This window comes from Dromiciops gliroides, chromosome 1 (assembly GCF_019393635.1).
Source record: "Dromiciops gliroides isolate mDroGli1 chromosome 1, mDroGli1.pri, whole genome shotgun sequence".
NCBI classification, from domain to species: Eukaryota; Metazoa; Chordata; class Mammalia; order Microbiotheria; family Microbiotheriidae; genus Dromiciops; species Dromiciops gliroides.
The window spans coordinates 589,889,208-589,912,772 of record NC_057861.1 but is presented as its reverse complement, the minus strand read 5'-3'; positions in this window follow the sequence as shown (position 1 = coordinate 589,912,772).

Genomic DNA, 23,565 nt, shown 5'->3' with positions numbered 1-23,565 from the left:
ATGAAAAATGCAGTCCATCTACCAAGAGAGAACTGATGGTATAAGAATACAGATTGAAGCATAATTCTTTTGTTTGTTTGTTAGTTCCTTTATCTGAAGTTTTGTTTTTGTCTGTTTTCTTTCACAACCTGGCTAATGTGGAAATGTTTTGCATGACTGATCATGTATAGCTTATATTGAATTACTTGAGTTCCTGGGGGAGGGGTAGAGGAAAAGAATTCAGAACACAAAGTTTAAAAAAATTGATGTCAAAATTTGTATTTACATATAATTTGGGAAAATAAAGCTTAATGGGATAGGAAAAAAAAAAACAGCTCTTGGTATCCCAGAAAGTGCTTTGTACCTAAGGAGCTTCTTCCCATATGATGTAGACATATACTCTGCCTGAACAATGCTGATACTGAAGATAACAACCAGAGAGCACCGGTTATATACAGAGCCTTTCATGATAAAATAATCATTCCTCTTAATGGTATATTAGCTATTAACTAGAGTCTTTCCACATAGATATCTGCATTTCAGAACCACTGTGTCAGGCATAACACTGACATTTCATTATTCTGGAAAGAAAGCATCTACATGTCAAAGTTATTATTTGATCTCCCTTCCCCCTTTATGGTCCCAGCATGTGTTCCTTACCTAATGTCCGCCTGTACAACTGGCATCTGAAGTAATGCAGCTGACCAGGTTGCATTATTCCTATCTTGATATTTCAGCTGTCATGCTGAATTATGTTGCTGAAAGCTCATCATGCCATGTTGCATTTTAACATGTTGCTACATCTTATCCAATGAATCACCCAGCCCTGTTAGATTCAATTTATGTTCAGCTTCAAGGCTGTCTTCTCCCATGTTATGTCTTGTTTGATACATCCCTACGGACTGATAGAGATGGTGGATTAGTTCATGGCTTTTAGCCCTCCTCTCAACCCCTGAATGTTGTAACTACACCAAACCACCTGGTAAAAATGAATGGCCCTTCCCCACCCCTTTTCTCCTTGACTGCCCTTGGATACTAATCCCGCCTTGATTCTCAGCTTCTCTTGAGGACTCTGGCTTCCTTGAACAATTTCACATTACATAGTCTCAATTATTTTAGGTTGATATCCTTATCCTAACAATTCCTACCTTAGGACTTCCCTAGTATGTTCCTAGGACATGTGTCAATTCTGCATTCTGGATCTTGCTTAAATATTACTCTTATCAGAGTTCCATAGTAATCTTGGATCTCATGTCACTTAAATGAATCTCTGCTAAGCTTTATCTCCCTCCCGTCACTGCTCGATGTCACCCAGGGCTTCTATAACTCCATTTCCTTTATAGGGTTTCTTGATACTGGAATTAACTTCCTGCCCCACTCCCATATTCCTCATACAAAACCACATATGTTAATCACACTTATAATTTTAGAAGTGAAAATTCAGAGACATGACCAATATTTGAGTTATTTCTCCCCCTTCCTGTGATTGTCCCAGAATGACAGTTCATCACAGCCTTGTTTATTTGCTATATCAGCTCTGGTACTCATGCTCTCCCGGCATCCATTAGCATTCATTATGCCCCAAGCCCAATTCAATTTTGCAGTGGATTCTACTTCCCACTGTGCTTAGTTGGGGGTCACTTCACAGTACGGTACATTATGGAACATCAGTTGGTCTCTGTGTTAAGTGAAGCAGTAAGAACTGTTACCTGGACCCTGAACATCTCCAACCTAGCAACTGAATATAAAGATGCTAATCAACAAGCCATCTTCCCTTTTAAAGGATGCTCATCACTGAAAAGCTGCTGGAGTGACTACTGGTAACAAATGAAGTTTTCTCAGGAAAGTTTATTGATTTCTGAAAAGAACTCTGATTTTAAGAGTAGACAAAGTTGAGAAATAATCAAGTTTAGACTTTTGGCCACTGTAACATTAAGTCTTTTCATTCTCCGTTTTTTGTTGTTGTTGTTGTTGTTGTTGTTTTTTAGTGAGGCATTTGCGGTTAAGTGACTTGCCCAGGGTCACACAGCTAGTAAGTTTCAAGTGTCTGAAGTCAGATTTGAACTTAGACCCTCCTGAATCCAGGGCCAGTGCCCTATCCACTGTACCACTTAGCTGCCCCTCATTCTCCCTTTTAATACTCTTTGCTACTGCAAGCCGTCATGTTGTTCTCAGGCTGTCCACAGTCTTCTATTTTAGGTTCTGACTCCCATGCTCTAAACCTTTCCCTCCACACTAAAGCTTCCCTGTCCTGCATTCTCTCCTCTAATGGTTTTGCCTAATGTTTGTTATTTTTTCAGTTGTTTCAGTTTTGTCCAACTCTTCATGAACTCATTTGGCGTTTTCTTGGCAAAGATACTGGAGTGGTTTGCCATTTCCTTTTCCAGCTCATTTTAAAAAGAGGAATTGAGGAAAACAGGGTTAAGTGACTTGCTCAGGGTCACACACTGCTTTGTGTTAGTTGATATGATAACTAATGCTCTATCTAAAAGACTTCAATGGTTTACCGTTACTTCTGAAATACATTTCAGATTCCTAGGCACTCACGATTTTCTACACACTAGCTCCCATCTGCCTGTGCAGCCACATTTTACACTACTCTTTTTCATAGATCTTATACTCTAGACCACGTGATCCATTTCTGTAAAAGTGTCCTCAGTTTTCTCCTTTTTGCCTTTGCCAGGTCCATTCCCTATACCAAGAATACCCTCATCATTTACCCCGTATTTAAGTAAAACTTGTATTTTTTTTTAAAAAGGCTTATTGACATTTTTTATATTACAAACATTTCCAGATTACCCCCTACTTCATGAGAAGACCCCTGTGTGGAAATTTATTTTGATTTGGGGACCCTACCTTTAGGCTGAGATTAGAAAGCCTTAGGCCCTCAGGGTCTCTTCCCCTCCTCCTCAGCTTCAGCTGAGTCAAAAAGCCCTGTGAGCTGTACAAGATGCTGGGTCAGACAGCTGGGGGGGAAAAAAGCCCCCAGCTCCCTCCGACCTGAGCAGAGCTATCTGAAAGATCCCGGATAGCCTGTGCTGAGGCAAGGGATGTTTGAGCATGCCCCCAGCCCCAGCCGCAGCCCTGGCTGGCAGATTAGCTTGGTCTGTGTGGGCGAAAAAAGCCCCGAGATTTGAGTGGAGATAAGAAAGGTATATATATATAGACCTGGGAGTTAGACAGCAAGGGGGTGCAGATAAGTATGGTGTGGTTTTTACAAGGAGACAGGGGGCTGAGAAGAAGTCAAGAGGGCAGCTGACGAGATTAGAAAGGAGAGATGGGGGGACGAGACGAACAGCAATGCAGGACTAGGAGCAAAGGTGGCAGAAGACAGACTGAACAGGAGGCGGAGAGCACAGAAGCAGTCAGCACAGGGTATAAATTGGAGAAAGTGAAGATTAAGAGGAGTTAGAATAAAGTGCCTGAGTGCCCTGAGGCGAGAGGCAGCTAAAGCCCTTATTGTATTCAAAAAGTTCTAAGCACAGCAGGTGGGAAAGAGACACAGTGGAAAGAGATGCACCACAATGCAGTCAGGATGTACATTTTATTTCCCTGTATTCTTAATTTAAATAGTATCTCATAAATAAACTCTGCTTTGATTATTTAGTTAAGAGGCTTCTTAATATTATGCTTATCAATTTGAGAGTGGAGCAGTGTGGAGGAACTTTATAAAGGGCCCATATTAAATTAAATGCAGTCAGATAGCCAGTTAGTCAACAGTCCCAGATTAAGTACCCCAGTCAGATAACCCCCCCCCAAATTAGCCTAGTCATCATCAAAAATATTTTTACACCTGTAACAATGTAAAACAATTCAATGCATCTAATGATGCAGTTACCTCATCTGAAAGTGCATGCAGCATTATATACTGCCACCCTCCCTCGCATATCTATTTTAAAGGTTTTTTTTTAAATCGCAAAACTCCATTTTCCTTTCCCTCCCATGCTCTAATCCATTAAATGAGAAAACTAAATTTCTTGTAAAATATGCATAGTCAAGCAAAACAAATCCTTTAATTCACTGTGTTCAAAAATACAAGTCTCATTCTTCATCTTAAATCCATCACCACTCTCAGAAGGTGAATTGCATGCCTCTTTATCAGTCCTCTGTAATTATTGGATGGGATTGCACTGATCATAGTTCTTACAGCTTTACAGTTGTATGTCTTCACAATGATATTGTTGTGTACATTATTCTTGTTTTGCTCATTTAATTCTTCATCAGTTAATAAACATCAGCAAAATTGTTTTATTTTATAACATTGATGCTTAAATTGTTCTATTTCTGCTTATTTCACTCTCCATCATTTCATACAGGTCTTTTTATTTCTCTTTTAAATCATCTATTTCTCTTTTAAATCATAGTATTCAATAACACTCTCTCTCTCTTTTTTGGGGGGGCGGGGCAATGAGACTTAAGTGACATGACCAGGGTCACACAGCTAGTGAGTGTCAAGTGTTTGAGGCCGTATTTGAACTCAGGTCCTCCCGAATCCAAGGCCAGCGCTTTATCCACTGAGCCACCTCACTGCCCCCAATAATATTCTTATACCAACACTTGTTCAGGCATTCCCAAATTGATGGCTTCCAGGGTTTTTTCCCCTCTTTTTCCCCATAAAAAAGCTCCTATTAATATTTTTGGCATATGTAGAATGTTTCCCTCTCTTTTTTATCTATTTTGCACATAGGTCTAATTGTGGTATAGCTGGGTTAAAACGTATGCATGATTTAATAACCTTTTTGTGTATAATTCCAAATTGCTTTCCAGAATATTTGTACCCAATCACAGAGCCACAGAGTGTCAATATGCTTTTCTTCTCCATGCCCCGTGGAACATTTATCATTTTTCTTTTTTGTTTTCTTTAGCAATTTGATAGGTATGAAGTAGAAATTATTTTAATTTTCATTTATCTAATTAAGAGTTATTTGAAGTATGTTTTATATTACAAAAATAGATTAGAATTACCTATTCATATTCTTAGACTATCAATTAGAGACTGGTTCTAATTTTTAATAAATTTTAATAAGTTCCTTTTATCTTCATAATATGACCTTTATCAGGAAAACTTCTAAAATCTATTTCCAGTAAATTATTTCCCTTTTAATATTAATTTTATTGGATTAGTTTATGTGAAAACTTTTAAAATTCACATAATACAAATTGTCCCTTTTATCTTTTATGATCCTTTCTATTCTTTGATCAGGACATTTTCTCATATCTATAGATTAGATATATTCCCTTGTTTCGCTCTATTTCTCTAATTTGTTCATAATGTGACCTTTTATGTTTAGATCATTTGGAGGGAATTCATCAATTTCCCTAGAAATTTTTTGTTTGTTTTAAATCAAATTGTGATTACTTATCCTAGTAGCTGGGATTTTTGTATTTGTCAAACACTTAGCTATAATCAGTTTTGTATCTTGTATTTCTACTCTGTTCTATTGAATGATCTCTCCATTTTTAACCAGTAATAAATTATTTTGAGAATTACTGTGGTTTTTTAAAATTTATTTTTCCTGGGCAATGAGGGTTAAATGACTTGCCCAGGGTCAAACAGATAGTAAGTACGAAAATTGCTGTTTTGCAGTACCTTTTGAGATCTGGCACTGCAAGGGCCCTTCTGGTTTTGCTTTTTTCATTTCAGTCCTTAATATTCTTAACTGTTATTTTTCTTCCATATGAATTTCATTATTATTTTTTCTAGTTCTCTAAAGTAATCTTTTATTTTTAAATTTTTAAATTTTTATTTTGTAAAGAATTAATTGTTATTTGAGGTTTTTATGACTCAGCAAGCACTGGCCTGGGGCTCCGCAAACCGCATGGTGCTCCACCCACTGGTTGTAGCCGTTGCCAGGGCTCTGGCACCTCACATCATCACCACTCGTCAACACCTACATGGGCCTGGCAAAATTATAATGATTGGAAGCCTAGTGAGGGCAGTCATGTAACTATCAGAGCGGCCATCCCATTGGCTGGGACTGTGTGGGATGTTTCCAGGTTTGGGAGAGGAGAATTGGGCATTCTAGGTGGAAGCTGGAAAGTTACCGGCATTCTGCTGCTCATTTCCAGCTGATTCTTTGGTGGTGGTATTTTTCAGGTATTATAATTTCCCTTTCCCCATTTTTATTTCCTTTCTCTTGATTCTACTGATCCTGTTTGTGTGTTTTTTTTTAAAAGTTTGTTCTTGTTAAACTAAATCTTGTTCTGTTTTGAGGGAGGCTGCTGGTTTCCTTCCTTGCCCTAATATTGTGGCGAGCCACTTAGCTAGCACTCCCCAATTAAAAATTGGTCCCCACAATTTATTTATTTATTTGTTTGTTTGTTTATTTCTTTATTTCTTTATTTTTTGCAGGGCAATGAGAGCTAAGTGACTTGCCCAGGGTCACACAGCTAGTAAGTGTCAAGTGTCTGAGGCCAGATTTAAACTCAGGTCCTCCTGAATCCAGAGCCTGTGCTTTATCCACTGCACCACCTAGCTGCCCCCTAAAGTAATCTTTTGATAATTTGTTTGATATGTCTTTGCATAAGTGAAATAACTTAATTGCCACGTTTTTTTTTTTTTTTTTAGTGAGGCAATTGGGGTTAAGTGACTTGCCCAGTGTCACACAGCTAATAAGTGTTAAGTGTCTGAGGCTGGATTTGAACACAGGTCCTCCTGAATCCAGGGCCGGTGCTCTATCCACTGTGCCACCTAGCTTCCCCTGGCACTGTCACTTTTACTATATTGACTTGTCCTACCCATGAAAAATTAATAGTTTTCCAATTATTTAGATCTGTCTTTATTTCTATAAATACTGGCTTGTGTGTATCTTAGTAGGTAGACAATCAAGTATTTTATACATCTTACATCAATTTTCAATGGAATTTTCCTTTTTCATCTCTTCCTGCTGGATTTTATAGAAATGCAAATTACCTGTGTGGATTTATTTTATATCCTGCAAGTTTACTCAAGTTATTAATTTATTCTTCAAGATATGGTTTATGTGGCAGCCCCTCCACCAAGCTTTTCCTGATCTCCCTACCTGAAAATGAACCCTACTTTCTTTGAATTCTTGTTGTACTGTTTGTGCCTACCTAATATGTTAATCATATCTTTCTTCTGTATCATAGTTTTGCTCCTGCCTTATCTCCTCCATTAAAATTATTCTGCTTATGGAAAGGGGAAATGTCCCATTATTTTTCCGTTTTCATTTCAGTATGAAGCTCTCAAGCTTTAATATTTATATAAAAGCTTCTTTATATATTTATACTTGTTAAGTAGTAAGTCCTGAATAAATGCTTATTTCAGGAATAATTAAACTGATAGGATAATGGATTTAGAACTGGAAGGGATCTTAAAGGACAATTAATTTGACCTATTCATTTTAAAGATGAAGAAACTGAGGTACAGAGAGATTAAGTGAATTTCTCAATATCAAGTTTGTAGTATATTGCAGAACCAAGATTCAAATCCAGGCTCCCTTGCTATATTATAGTGCTTTCTCACTAACATATTAAGGTGATAAATGCTACATAACCCAGAGAACATATGTATTTCTACTCATAACAGCTCACATTTATATGGTACAATTTTTATGGCTTATACATGACTTTCTCTCACAACAATCCTATCAAGTAAACAATATATTTTGATCATTTTGCAGATCCAGAGTGGCTAAATGACTTATGCAATACCCCATAGCTAGTAAGTTCCAAAGTTAGGAATGAACATCAGGACTCCTGACTTCACAGTTTAGTGCTCTTTCCATAAAACAATGCCCTTAGTCAAAATAACTTTGTTAAAATATGGCAGCCACAATGGCAGAGAGTGAAAAAAAATATCTGGGGGCTTCGGAGTCTTTTAAAGCCCATTAAAGCACTTTCCTTAGGTGATAGTCTGCTTTTCCTATCTGAGCTAGCTCTGATCTTTAGAAATGTCATACTCTGAAATAGACAGACTGACAGACACACACACACACAGAATTTGCCTTGACATTTTAATGAGGCAGACTGATGTCTGACCTTCAATCCCTTACCTTTATCAGTTAGTAAGGCAGAATGGGGCAATCTGTAGCCTTTGGTACCTGCCCTTCAACTCTTGTTCCACTCAATAGAAGTTTGCAGTATATAATTTAGGTCCACCATTTTAGACTCAGGTATTTAAAAATGGGAAGGTTATAAGTCCATGAACATTTGATCTCTGGTAGAAAATTTAGCCCTCCCCTGAGCCTTGCCTATCCACAAACAGGAGACAATAGAAAGATTTGAGTAACTGCTACATGCCAGCCACTGTAATGTAATTTGAGGTTTATTGAGTAGAAACAAGAACCACAGCAACCCATCCCTGTCTTAGAATCCAATCACTTGCCTTGAACAGTAACAGACTCACCATCATAGCAAAGCTGTATACCACTTACCCAGATACTTGTTCAAATAATCAATTCTAGACAGGACCACATCTCCCCTTCATCTGTCATGGGGAAAAGTGAATATTGCATAAGCATCGAGCCTCATGCTTCCTAATCCTTGGCATATCTATAAAACCAATGTGGGATTATTCAGGCCCAGATGATCCAGTTTCAAGATTAACCATGACTCTCTCTTTCTGAATCTACCAAACTAATGCCAGGTGGATTTTGCTTATTTATGCTTCTCACAGAAAACAGAAGACGAAACATTCTACCAAGCATAAAAGACAGATGTCCCATTAAGCCCCTGAAAAGTCTGACCTTTCAGAGAGCATTCTGCTCATCATTTCATATAGCACAATAGTGTTCCATCATAATGACACTCCACAATTTCTTCAGTCATTCTCCAATTGATGGGCACTCTCTCAATTTCAAATTATTTTTATCAGAAAAGAGCTGCCATGAATATTTTCATACATATAAGTCCCTTAATTTTTTTTTGTTTTTTATCTCTTTTTGGATAGAACTTAGTATTGGTATTACTACGTAAAAGAGTATGCATGGTTTTAGTGCTTTGTTCATAGTTCCAAATTGATCTACAGAATGTTTGAATCAGTTTACAACAATGCATTAATGTCTCATTTTCCCCATATCCTCTACAACGTTTATAATTTTACTCTGCTGTCCTATTATCTAATCTAATAGGTATGAGGTATTACCCCAGAATTGCTTTGATTTGTATCTCTCTAATCAAAAGTGAGTTAGAGGGGCAGCTAGGTGGCACAGTGGATAGAGCAGCAGCCCTGGAGTCAGGAGTACCCGAGTTCATATCTGGCCTCAGACACTTAACACTTACTACCTGTGTGACCCTGGGCAAGTCACTTAACCCCAATTGCCTCACTAAAACAACAACAAAAAACAAACAAAAAAAAGTGAGTTAGAGTATTTTTTTCATATGGCTATAGTAGCTTTGAGTATTTCATCTTAAAACTATTCATATCTTTTGATCATTTATGATTTGGAGAATGGGTCTTATTTTAATAAATTCAATTCAGTTCTCTATGTGTATAAAAATGAGGCTTTTGTAAGACCAACTTGCTTCAAAAAATTTCATAGTTACTGCTTCTAACTGTATTTCCCTCCATCTTATTCTCTCCCCACACCATTTACTTTATATCTCCTTTCATCCTGTCCCTACTCAAAATCGTTTTGCTTCTGACTGCCCCCTCCACCAATCTGCCTTCACTTCTCTCAACCCCTGATCCCCTTCCTCTCTTACTTTCCTGCAGAATAAGATAGATTTCTATACCCAACTGAGTGTGTGTTATTCCCTCTTTCAGGCAATTCAGATGAAAGTAAAGTTCACTCACTTTCTGGCATCTCTCCCATTTTCCATTCCATTATATAAGTTTTTTCTTGCTTCTTTTATAAGATACTTTATCCCATTACACTACTTCCTTTCACTTTCTCCCATTGCATTCATGTTTCACCCCTTAATTTTATTTGTAAAGTCATCATCCCTTCATATTCAACTCACACCAATGCCCTCTGTCTAAATATACTCCATCCAGCTGCCCTAATAATTAGAAAGTTCTTATAAAGTACAAGTATTATCTTCCCATGTAGGGATATAAACAGTTTAGCCTTCAAAAATTACTTATTTATTTTTCCTGTTTACCTTTTTATGCTTCTCTAGAGTCTTGAATTTTCTATTCAGCTCAGTTCTTTTCATCAAGAATTCCTGAAAGTCCTCTCTTTCATTGAATTCCAATTTTTCCTGAAGAATTATATTCGGTTTTGTTGTGTAAGTGATTCCTGGTTGTATCCCTAGTTCCTATGCAATATGGAATATAATATTCCAAGCCCTCTGATTCTTTAATGTAGAAGATGCTAAATCTTGTGTTATCCTGACTGTGGCTCCATCATATTTGAATTGTTTCTTTCTGGCTGATTTCAATATTTTCTCCTTAACCTAGCAAGTCCAGAATTTAGCTGTAATATTCTGGGAGTTTTCATTTTAAGATTTCTTTCAGGAGGTCATCAGTGGATTCTTTCAATTACTACTTTACCCTCTGATTCTAGAATATCAGGGCATTTGTCCCTGACAATTTCTTGCAAGATGATGTCTTGGCTCTTTTTTTATTGTGGCTTTCAGGTAGTCCAATAATTTCCAAATTATTTCTCCTGGATCCATTTTCCAAATCATATGTTTTTCCAATGAGATATTTCACATTGCCTTCTATTTTTTCATTCTTTTGGTCTTATTATTTCTTGATTTCTAATAAAGCCTTTAGCTTCCCTTTGCTCAATCATAATTTTTAAAGAGTTATTTTATTCAGAGAGCTTTTGTACCTCCTTTTCCATTTGGCCAATTCAGCTTTTCAAGGCATTCCTTTCCTCATTGGCTTTTTATACCTCTTTTACCATTTAGCCTACTCTTTTTTAAGGTGTTTTTTTTTTTTTAGTATTCTTCGTATTTCCTTTACCAAGCTGTTTACTTTTTCATGACTTTCTTGCATCATTCCCATTTATCCTTTCATTTTTTCCCTCTACCTCTATTACTTTATTTGCAAAGTCTTTTTTTTTTTGAGTTCTTCTATGGTCTGAAACCAATTTATATTTTATTTGGAACCTTTGGATGTAAAAACTTGGACTTTGTTCTTTTCTTTTGAGGACATATTTTGATCATCCTTGTCACCATAATATGGTCAGAATTTTTTTTTCTGTTTGCTAATTTTCCCAGGCTATTTCTTGACTTTTAACTCTTTGTTAAAGTGGGGCACTTCTAGGGTGTAGGGCATGCTGTCTCAAGCATGAAGGGGGTTGTGCAGCTGTTTTCAGAGATACTTGAAGTGATTTGTAAGTTTTTAGTTCTTCCAAATTTGTATTTTTTAAGGAGAGATATGTTTACTACTTTCCTGGTCTGTGCTCTGGTCTGCAAGCAATTACAAGCCTGCTTTTCTGCCCTGGAGCTGTGAGGAGTTTCCAGCTTCACTGTGGCTACAAGCTCTGGTCTGCTTGTACTGGCCAATTGTTTGAAACTCTTACCATCTTTGGGCTAAAAATTTTAGAAGCACTTGCTTATGTAGTTGCTGATTCAGTGGCTCCCTAGGATTGCTCCTCCTTTTCTGGGGCTGGGTTTGCACTGATGAGGACTACTCTGGACTGCTGTCAACTCTCACCACAGTACAACATACATTTCCTGTTGACCTTCTAAGTTGCCTTTGACTGAAAAAATATTTCATCCTCTCCTTTTGTTTGTTCTGCTTCTCCAGGAAATATATTATGGCATTATTTGAAGGTATTTGGAGGGGCCTTGGGGAGAGCTCAGGCAAGTCACTGCTTTTCCTCTGCCATATTGAAAGCTGACCTTCAATAACTCAAGGGAGCACATTCCTCATTTTAGTCAGTTTCATTGTTGGTCATCTGAAATCTTCCAACTCCTCAGAAGCTCATCTGGTTCACTCCCTTAGGTAGGCAGGAAATTATCTCAATCAGCAGGAATAAAGAGATATCATTTTCTTCTTCTTTTATAGCTTGTTCTACCTGATAAACATCTGAATCTTTATATCCTATCTTGCTCTTTTCTATACCTCCTCATCAAAGAAAATAATGTGGTCCAAATATGGAAGCATACACAAAGACTCTTGTTTTTCATAGGTTGTCTTTTCTCAACCATAGAAAGGCAAAATGATGAGCATGCTTGATTTGCATGCTGGATTTAGGAGGGACCTTGGATGCCATCACATTTAACTCCATCATTTTACAGATGATGAAAGAAGCTGAGAGCTTAATTGACTTGCCCATGTTACATAGGAAGTAAGGTAAAAACAAACCAAGATTTGAACCAAGGTTCTTGAGTAATTCCAACATGTTTTCCACTGTCCCACTACCTGGTTTTGAATCCTGACTCTGGAATTTAGCAACTTTGTGACCCTGGACAAGTCATTTAATTTATCTCAGCCCCATTTTTTTATCTATAAAAAGCGGATAAACAAATTTAAATGCTTAGCCCCATTACTGAAATCTTCTCTATATAGATGGGAACTTTATTACCTCTTCACAGACATTCCCACTGTATTGTAGTCAGAAACTGGATTTGGCATAGCCTGTGTTCTTGGAGGCTGTTTGAGGACAGTCACTCTGAGTCAAACCAACAGATCTTGCTTTGTCTGAAGAGTTTTCGGCAATAGTTCTGACATTGGAAAGGCTAGTGCTTTTGGCACCAATAAAAAGTTGCTGGATCATTTTTTATCATGGCTCCAATCCCACTGGCATGCTTGAACTGCTCAGCTTTAACACAGCTAATAATACAAGGACCATTAGTAACCAGCTGCCTTCCACCTCCCCCTTCAGACTTCTGCAACCTCAGCTCATCCTTGGTCACCACTGCCTCAGACAGATATTAGATGATGACAAAAAAAATGTGCAAGCCATTCGATAAACACTCTGATGGCCTGTAAGAAAGACTGAGGTCATCTATGTGGCCTTGAACCATAAGCTAATCACCAGAGGATTGCCAACCTGGTATTTATTTGGAAAATCTGGAACTGGCAAGTGAAAATATTGTTTGTAATCTCCATCAGGAATACCCAGGATGGATTTTTTTCTGAGTGCACAATTCCTAAGAAGACATCAAATGTGCATCTTAAACATGAAAAAGAACTTTCTGAAACTAGGTAATGGTAATGTTGTTTGGAAATTAAAAAAAAAAAATAAAAGGATATTCCTGTCTCACCTATGCTAGAAGTACAGGGATAGTAACAGGCCAGATTAAGCTATCCTCACCATAGGAACTTTGAACTCCTCCATTTCTGACTAGGGTGACTTTGCCCCTTTTTAGGCAATTTCATGATCATATACTCCCAAGTATTCAGTATATTAATATCCTCACTAATTAGTGGATACACAAGATTAGCTTAGCTTGCAACAGTGCAGAACTCCCTACCTCAAGAGATCAGCCAGCCTCAACCACTTTGGCAGTAGGGATTACAGAAATATATTACCCTTCCCAGCACAGCACACAATTTTAGAATATGTAATCTATTGACACACTTTAGGTTGTGGTTTTTTTAACCATAGCAATTTCCAATAAACAACTCATTCTCACAGTACTGTGTGCTTTTTAAAGTTAAACAAAAGGGTGATATAGCAACCACAAAGAGCAGAAAATAACATTCTGTGCCCCTAGACCTCCACATCTTTGCTGAAATTTGTATATCAGAATCAATATCAGTAGAGGCATTTGCTCTGAATTGGGTTGTCTTTAGTGGTGTTTTCATTTGTGTAATCATGGTTTTCTATGTTTCTTTCCTTTTTCTAGTTTTGTTGTTTTGCATCATTTCATGCAAGTTCTCCCAGGTGCTTCTGGATTTCTTCTTATTCATCCTTTATGATAAAAACATAATTTCATTATATTAACACAAAGCATTTTTTTTAGTCTTTCTCCATATACTGTGTAGTCAGCTTGTTACTATTACAATTTTTTTTTCTGTGATTTGCATGGGACTTTGAACTCCTTTGGACATATGCCCAGCCATCAGAATCACTAGGCTAAATTGTATGAACAGTTGAGTAACTTCTCTATAATACCATAATGTTTTCTATAACATTTTAGCAATTCCTAGCTCTACCAATAGGACATTAGTGATCAGAACACAATTTCTATAGAACAGGAGATTCCTCAAATGAAGTTGAAACCACTAAAATTAGCAGAATATCCCCTGTTCTCATTAAAGTTTAACTGAAGAAAGGCTTTTGATTTGGTTTTCTCCTCCATCCCTCAAAAAAATACTTTGAAGTCTCATTAGCAACCTATCTAAAAGAGAGGATAGCATTGTTTGTTCTCCTCAAAGAGTTTCATACAGAGTTGGAAATTTCTTCAAGCTAACCATTAGTGTTAAGCTCGTCCATCTTCTCAACTGCAATGTGTGGAGGTAAGAGAAGGATTTTCTGCTAGCAATCCTTGGTAGAGATCAGGTGCTTTTTAGTCTGGAGACCAACTGTCTTCCACAAGTCAATTCGTAATTGGTTTCAGGAACAAAAAGAGCCTATCAAGGTCCAATAGAAGCTATCAACTCCTTGTGTACAAACAAGTATGCATTTTGCCTGCCCACCAAAATCACAAAAACATCAAAGAAACTGTCAAAATAACTACCAGGTTCATATGTCCAAATTGAGGACTCTTAAAGCCAGAAACAACACCTCAAGATTTCAGATTCTTATATGATCATAGGAGGAGAGCCAGCAGAGACATGAGATAGTCTAGTCTAATCCAACACTTAAAAAAATCAATCAACCAATTATTAAAATACTAATACTGTAATACTATACTAGTACTATTACCATAATAAAACAAATGCTGGGTTAGGTATAGAAAAAATTATATATAATATACACACATATATATGCATACACACATGCATATATACATATACATGTATACATACATATGTGTGTGGATATGTGTGTGTGTATATATATACACATACACACACACACACACAGAAATTCTCGCCTTTAAGAAGCTTACTTTCTATTTGAGGAATGTGAAATACCAAAAGAATAATTTAGTCATCCAGTCCTTTCTTTTCTATTTTTTATAGGGTTTATAGATTAGAAGAGGTATGGAAGCGTGTCTTCTCTTTAGAATGAAGTTGAGTTTTTAAAAATTATTAATCTGGTGAACACAAGATTATGTTGCTTGTCCATCAACCATGATGAGAAAAGATTTAGAAAGAATATATTTCTTGATTTGAATGTGTTTTTGGAAAGTGGAGATGTATCCACCCTAGTCTTCATCTCACTTCTCTCATCAAAAGATAGTCCCACTTCATAGATGTAGGTCCTCCTGTATGAGGGTGATGAATTGTCTCTGGTAAGAAATCATTTTCTGATACTTGGAGGGAGCTGTATGGCACTTGATGAGCCAGTTACATAGATATGGCTGGCATAAAAATTTGCATTTCTTCACTTAACATGTGAATTCAATTTGAATTTTTAAAACATCCATTAGAGGCACAAATATGTCTTTGTGTAGGGAAAAGAACACTGTATTTAAAATAGAATGGCCTAGATTTGAACCCTGGCCCCATACTTACTACTTCTTTGATTTCAGGTTAAGACACTTAATGTCTCATGTCATACCTGAATTTCTCCATCCATAAAATAATGGGTTTAGCCAAAATGACCTTTAATGTTCTTTCCAATTATAAATTTTATGTTCCTATGATACTCTTTTTGTCTAGGATCTCAGTTCAATGACATTATCTCTCTTTCTCTGTTATCTGAGACTCATGCTCTTCCATCCTCACTCAAGAGACTTCTTCAGTTCTTGGAATTGTGAATGGAGCATGTGTACTATCAAGAGTCAATTGCACAGTGGTCATCATCCTATTATTGGGAGGTGTAAGTTCTTTTTTTTCCAGTTAAAGACACAAAAGTGGAGGCAGAGTCAAGATGGTGGAAGAAAGGCAGTGATTTGCCTGAGCTCTCACTAAGACCCCTCCAAATAATGACATAAAACAATTCTTAGAGCAACAGAGTCCACAAGAAGACAACTTAGAAGGTTGGCAGGAAAATGCTGTTATACCTGGGTGAGAGTGGAGCACAGCCACAGCAAACCAGGAGCAGGCATTGGAAGCTTCTGAAACAACAGCAACAATCTTCTGGAACTCACCTGACAAATGGTATGGGGATTGCACAATTGGCCAGAAGGAGATTATAGGGATTCTCTTTGTCAGCACTGAGGGAGGACCCTGCTGTTTTGTCCATACTCAGATCCAGGTCACAGTCTTGGGTGTTGGTCCAAGGTGGGGGAGGAACACAAGGACCCTGGATCTTGTGGTCACAGTAGAGCTAAATATACCTCACAGTTCTAGGGCAGAAAAGCAGGCTTGTGGTTGCTTAAAGACCAGAGCACAGACCAGGAGAGTAATAAACATGCCTCTCCTTAAATCATACCAACTTAGAAGAACTAAAAACTTACAAATCCCCAGAAGTATCACTGAAAACAGCTTCACAAACCACCTGAAACTTGGGACAGTGCACCCTCCACTCTGGAAGCAGTTCCCCACTTTAACAAAGGGTTAAAAGTCAAGAAATAGGTTGGGAAAATGAGCAAACAGGAAAAAATCTGACCTTATAAAGTTTCTATAGTGACAAGGAAGATCAAAGTACACACTCAAAAGATAACAAAGTCAAAGCTCCTACATCCAAAACTTCCAAGAAAAATATGAATTGGTCTCAGGACATAGAAGTCCTTAAAAAGGACTTTGAAAATAAAGTAAGAGAGATGGAGGAAAAATGGAAAGAGAAATGAGAGTGATGTGAGAAAATCATGAAAAAAACTCAACAGTGTGGTAAAGGAGACACACACTCACACACACACGAATAGTGAAGAAAATAACACCTTAAAAAAAACAGACTAGGACAAATTTCATAGCCAAATTCTAGAGCTCCCAGGTCAAGTAGAAAATATTGCAAGCAGACAGAAAGAAATAATTCAAGTATTGTGGACCCATAGTCAGGATAACACAAGATTTAGCAACTTCTACATTAAAGAATCACTGGACTTAGAATATGTTATCTGGAAGGTATAGGAACTGGGATTGCAACCTAGAATCACCTACCCAGCAAAATGTAACATAATCCTTCAGGGAGCAAAATGGAAAGTCAATAAAAGAAAGTACTTTCGGGCATTCTTGATGAAAAGAACCGAGTTGAATAGAAAAATTTGACTTTCAAATATAAGATACTAGAGAAGCATAAAAAGGTAAACAGGAAAAAATAAATCATAACGGATAGTAAAAGGTTAAACAGTTTACATTCCTACATGGGAAAATGATACTTGTAACTCATAAGAACTCTCTCATTATTAGGGCAGCTGGATGGAGTATATTTAGAGTGTATAGGTATGAGTTGAATATGAAGGGATGATAACCTTAAAAATAAAATTAAGGGGTAAGAAAGGAATGCATTGAGAGGAAGAGAAAGGGAGAGGTGTAATTGGTTAAATTATCTAATAAAAGAAGCAAAAAACCCCATTATACAGTCAAGGGTAAGATGGGGGAGGTACTGGAGAGTGAATGGACCTTACTCTCATCAGAACTGGCTGAAAGAGGTAATAGCAGGGGCAGCTAGGTTGCACAGTGGATAAAGCACCAACCCTGGATTCAGGAGGACCTGAGTTCAAATCTGGCCTCAGACACTTGACACCTACTAGCTGTGTGACCTTGGACAATTCACTTAACCCTCATTGCTCCACAAAAATAAAAATAAAAATATTTAAAACAGGGAATAGTGTACACACTCAATTTGGTATACTAATCTATCTTACCCTGTAGGAAAGTAGGGGGAAAGGGAGATGGGGGGAAAGGGTGAAGGGAGGGAAGATTGGGGGAGGAAGCAGTCAGAAGCAAATCACTTTTGAGTAGGGACATAGTAAAGGAGATAGAGAATAGAGTAAATATTATGGGGTGGAGAGGGGAAGGAGGGAAGGGCACATTCGGGGAGAGAGCAGTGAAAAGCAAAACACTTTTGAGGAAGGTGAAGAAGTTCTGCATTATTGCACAAGTATGACATGTTGAACTGCTTGATTTCATAGGGAGAGTTGAGGAGGGAGAGAGGGAGGAAGAACATTTAGAACACAGAATTAGCTCAAAGACCTTATTCTCATCAGAGTTGGCTCATGGAGGGAATAACATTCACACCCAATTGGGAGGAGTAATCTATTTAACCCTATAGGAAAGTAGGAGAGAAGAGGATAAGGAAGGAAGGGTGAAAAAAAGGGAGTGCAGAGTCGGGGAGGGGACAGTTAGAAATAAAACACTTTTGAGGAGGAATAGGTTAAAAGGAGATAGAAAATAGAGTAAATATCATGGGAAGTGAATAGGATGGAGGGAAATAGTTATGATGATTGATTATAATGGCAAAATGTACGGTGGGCTATTATGAAGAAAATTCTCTGTCAAGTTTAAGGTACTATACACAGGTTGTGATGAAGAAGATACTATCAGAAAAACCTGGGAAGACCTACATGAACTGAAGCAGAGTGAAATGTACTGTATACAAAATAACAGCAATAGTGTTAGATGATCTGCTGGTTAGCATGTGGTTATTTTCAGCAAGGCAAAGATCCAATATAACCCTCAAGGACTTATGAAAATGGCAACCCATCTACAAAGAAAGAACTGATAGTATCTGAAAACAGATGGAAACACATTTTTTTCCATCTTTTTTTCTCCTCTTTGACAATTCCTTAATCTGAAGTTTGGGAGGTTTTTGACTATTTTCTCTCACAACCTAGCTAATATGGGAATGTTTTCCATGACTACTCATGTATAACTTATTTTGAAATGCTTGAATTCTAGTGGGTGGGGGGTGGGAAGTGAGGGAGGAAGATAGGTTGGAACAAAAAGTTTTAAAAAAATTGATGTTAAAATCTGTTTTTACATATGTTTTGGAAAATAAAATTCTATTCAATAAATGTTATGAGGAAGAAATAGGATGGAGGGAGATACAGTTAGCAATAGTAACTGAAAAAATTTTGAAGCAAGTTTCTCTCAAAAGGCCTCATTTCTCAAACATATAGAGAACTGAGTCAAATTTATTAAAATTAGCAGTTGCCAGGGCAGCTAGATGGCACAGTGGTTAAAGCACTGGCCCTGGATTCAGGAGTACCTGAGTTCAAATCTGACCTCAGACACTTGACACTTACTAGCTGTGTGACCCTGGGCAAGTCACTTAACCCCCATTGCCTGCAAAAAACCCAAAAACAAACAAAAAAATGAGCAACTGCCCAATTGATAAATGATCAAAAGATAGGAATAATTTTCAGATGAAATAATCAAAGCTATCTATAGCCATATAAAAATGCTCTTACTATTGATTAGAAATATTCAAGTCAAAGCAATTTTGGGGTACTACCTGTTAGATTAGATAATAGGACAGCAGAGGAAAATGACAAATGGCATATGGGATATGGAGAAATTGAGACATCAATGCACTATTTGTTGTTGGAGTTTTAAACTGAATGAAAGACTCCATAGAGTGTGTAATTTAAGATTCTAAATGTGGGTTCTAATCTGTTCCCCCAGTTTTGGGGGAAACTGACTAAAATCACTGATAAAATAAGTTTAGGTTTTTAAGGGTTTATTGAAAGATAGAAAGAGAAAGATTGAGAACAGAATTCCAACAGCCTGGCATTCCTATCTTTCCTCAAATTTCCTGTGAAGTCCTCTGCCGCCACCACCACCATCAAGTCAGGAACCCAAAAGAGACAGACCTCTCCAAGCAGGCCCTCCTTCCTCCTTCCTGTCCCCTCTGAGAAAATGGGATGCTCCTCAAGTTGATTGGCTGGTAGACTTGGTGGACAGTATCCATGTGCAAATGTTACTTCCTGAAGCCAAGGAAAAGCTGCATGGCCTTGCCCTCTGAGGCATTATCCTCATGGTGGAGCTTTCTTGTAGTAAGTCTCCAGTAGGTGGCATCATTCCAATCATTAAAAGAGCAATTTGGAAATATGGACAAAGGGCTATAAATCATGCATACCTTTTGAACTAGTAAAAACACTACTAGGTTGGTATCCAAAAAGAGATTTAAAAAAAAAAAAAAAACCAAAAGTTAAAGGACCTAAATGTAAAGAAAATATTTATGGCTGCCCTTTTCTGGTGCAAAGAATTTAAAATTAAGGAAATGCCCATTAATTAGGGAATAACTGACAAAATTGTGGGATGAGATTATGATGGAACACTATTTTTCTGTAAGAAATGATGAGCAGGGGGCAGCTAGGTGGCACAGTGGATAAAGCACCGGCCCTGGATTCAGGAGTATCTGAGTTCAAATCCGGCCTCAGACACTTGACACTAGCTGTGTGATCCTGGGCAAGTCACTTAACCCCCATTGCCCAGCAAAAAAAAAAAAAAAAAAAAAAAAAAAAAAAAAAAAAAAAAGAAAAAAGAAAAAAAAAAGAAATGATGAGCAGTATGCTCTCAGAAAAACCTGGAAATACTTACATGAGCTGATGTACAGTGAAATGTACCGTATACAAAATAACAGCAATTTTGTAAAATGATCAGCTGTGAACGACTTAGCTAGTCTCAGCAACACAATCATCCTAGAAAACTGAAAATATTATGAAAAATATGATCCATATCCAGAGAAAGAACTGGTATCTGAATACAGATTGAAGCATAATTTTTTTAGTTTCTTTGTCTTAATTTTTTGTCTGTTTTCTTTCACAACCTGAATAATGTTTTGCATGACTACACATGTATAACTTATATTGAATTGCTTGCATTCTTAACGGGGGGAAAGGGAAAGAGGAAGAGAATTTGAAACACAAAATTCTTAAAATTGACATTAAAATTGTTTTTACATGTAATTAGAGGAAAAGAAATTCTAAATAAATGAAAAAAGCGATCACAAAAAAATAAAATAAGACAAAAAAGCTCTGTATTATATAAAGGAAGCTGGGCAGAGATAGGAAGCCTGGTTCTATTCAAGTAATCATAATCATTATCAGAACTTTTTATATATATGTATATGTGTATGTGTGTATACATATATATATATATATATATGTATGTATGTATGTATGTATGTATATACACATATTTGTTACTTACTTTGGGGACCTTACTTTCTCTGTTTATATACTGAGGAAAGAAGAAGGATAATAACTTAATTCTAAGCTTCCTTCTGGTTGCAAAAATCTGAAAAATTATAATACTAATGTAACAGATATATGACAGAACATTGAGAACTATACTCTCTCCCAGGATTCTCCTCCTGTTTTATGAGATTCTATTTAACTCCTGCCTCAGCTCCCACCCCATGAAACCTTTTTCCTTTTAGATTCAGTTATTTACAAATCACTTCAATCTAATTTTACAAAATATTTAATTAGGAACACAATGATAACATTGAGTATACATAGGTACATGTAGCATAAACTACAGCATGGACAATGCCCTTCCTAATATCATGGTTATCATGGGAAGTAGAAGGGAAATGATTGATGTTAACAGCTTTCTCATTAACTATCCTCTCTCAACACTTCCATGTTAATTACAAATTTTAGTCCACTTAGACCTCCCTCACTACACTGTTGAGTATGAGCTCCCTGTTTTCTCACCAGACACTCTCAATTTAAAATGAGATCACAGTTACTCACAGTAGGGTGGTAGCAGAGGAACTGGGGCTGGTTGTAGAAGACTGGATGTTTTTCATACGCACAGCTAATGCACAATTAAGACATTAAGACATCTCTTTCCGGGGCAGCTAGATGGCACAGTGGTAAATCACCGGCCCTGCATTCAGTAGTACCTGAGTTCAAGTCCGGACTCAGACACTTGACATTTACTAGCTGTGTGACCCTGGGCAAGTCACTTAACCCTCATTGCCCTGCAAAAAATTAAAAAAAAAAACAAACCAAGACATCTCTTTCCAAGCCTTTATCTATGGTCCTGGAAACTCCATATTTCCCTAGATCCAGCTTTGGGCATATCACTTAACTTTTCATTGTTCCAGGGAACTCTTCAGACTAGAATTTATTAGATTAGTTACTGATATGTTTCCATAAAGAAATGTCCACATTGAAACTTCCTTACACTCTTGAAATCACCAAACAAAAACATTTCCCCTCCAAAAATGAGAATATATATGAAAGGGCTATAAATATTAAGTGACATTATATGAAGAAAATATTCATAACTCAGAACATGTTTTACAATGTGCTATGGGTATTTTTTTTCTTGGGCAGCCGGTTATTAAACATTTATTAGCATATTTCTTGAGGGAAAGGATAAATTAAAAAATTAAGGTGATATAACAACAAAATATATCAAGAAAAAGTTCTTCTAAATTGGAGATAAAATGCAAAATACTATTAATTTAAATTAGTTAATATAATATAGCTAAATTAGTTAATTAGTTAATTTGGACTCTTCGTTATCATGAATAATCTCCATTTAAATATGGGACGTTAGGGGATGTCTGCTGTTATTTCTTCTTTGTCCCTAGGAACTGAATAGAGAAATTCAAAAGCTCTCATCTAAATGCCAAAGTTTCTTCTAGGATATTCACCATAAAAATAATTCCCCTTATTTATTTACAACAGATGTATATCTGCTTATACACCAGCTGTAAATAAAATGAGAATCTAAGATTTTGTGCAATGTTTCAGAGGTCAGAAAAGACTCCTTAGGCATATGGGATTTTTTGATTCATTTTGCATAAATGACCTGAGTATGTTTCTGTTTACACATATATTTTAAGGCCCTGCCATCTGCTTCCATCTTTCCAGTCCAAACATACGTATAGCAATTAAACCATAAGCAATTAAAAATCATCTACAATAAGGTCTAAATTACTTAGCTGGGTGATTATAATTTCTTCTTCTTTAGTAAACATGTTTTGTGCATTCTATTAGTATGCCTTCCATTCCTAGCATGTGCCCCAATATATTAGGAATGTTCAGGATCTGTCCAGACTTTTCAAAGGAAGCTATATTCACCATGTGCATTATTACAAAGTTTAATAATAATTTAATCACAAGGCTCAATAACACAAAATAAATTCATTAATACAGATACCTGTCACGTATCAGCCATCATGTTAGGCATGTTTAGTGAGTGAGGATGGAAATGAATGAAGCCCTTACTCTCAAAGAGTCGCTCTATTCCACGGCTTCACCTTTGACCATGACACACAAGTAGCTAAGACTCCTATAATCTGGTTCTCTTAGTTTTCCTAGCAACCCATGCTGGTTTCTGTTTATGAACTTGACCTACCTTTTTCCTGAATCTAGTCATGTGTTTTGTCCAGACATACACCTAAGAAAGTGAATGTCTTCACCAGATGCCACTTCAAATAAAGATACTGTACTTAGTGTAAATTAATAATTATTTTCTATTTAAGTGATAATTTATTTCTAAGGGGAGGGAACTTGATGGAAAACAATAATAAAATTGCAAAAGGAAGAAAGGCAGCTTGGAATAGTGTCTAGATTGTTGGGCTTGGGAGTCAGGAAGAACTGAAGCTCAACTCAGACACCTACTAGTTGTATGAACCTGAGCAATTTACTTATATCAGTCACCTCCTCAGATTCTTCATGTGCAAAAGAGGATAATAATAGCACCTATTTCACAGGGTTGTCATGAGGATAAAAGGAGACCATCTGTATAAAAGGCTTTGTAGA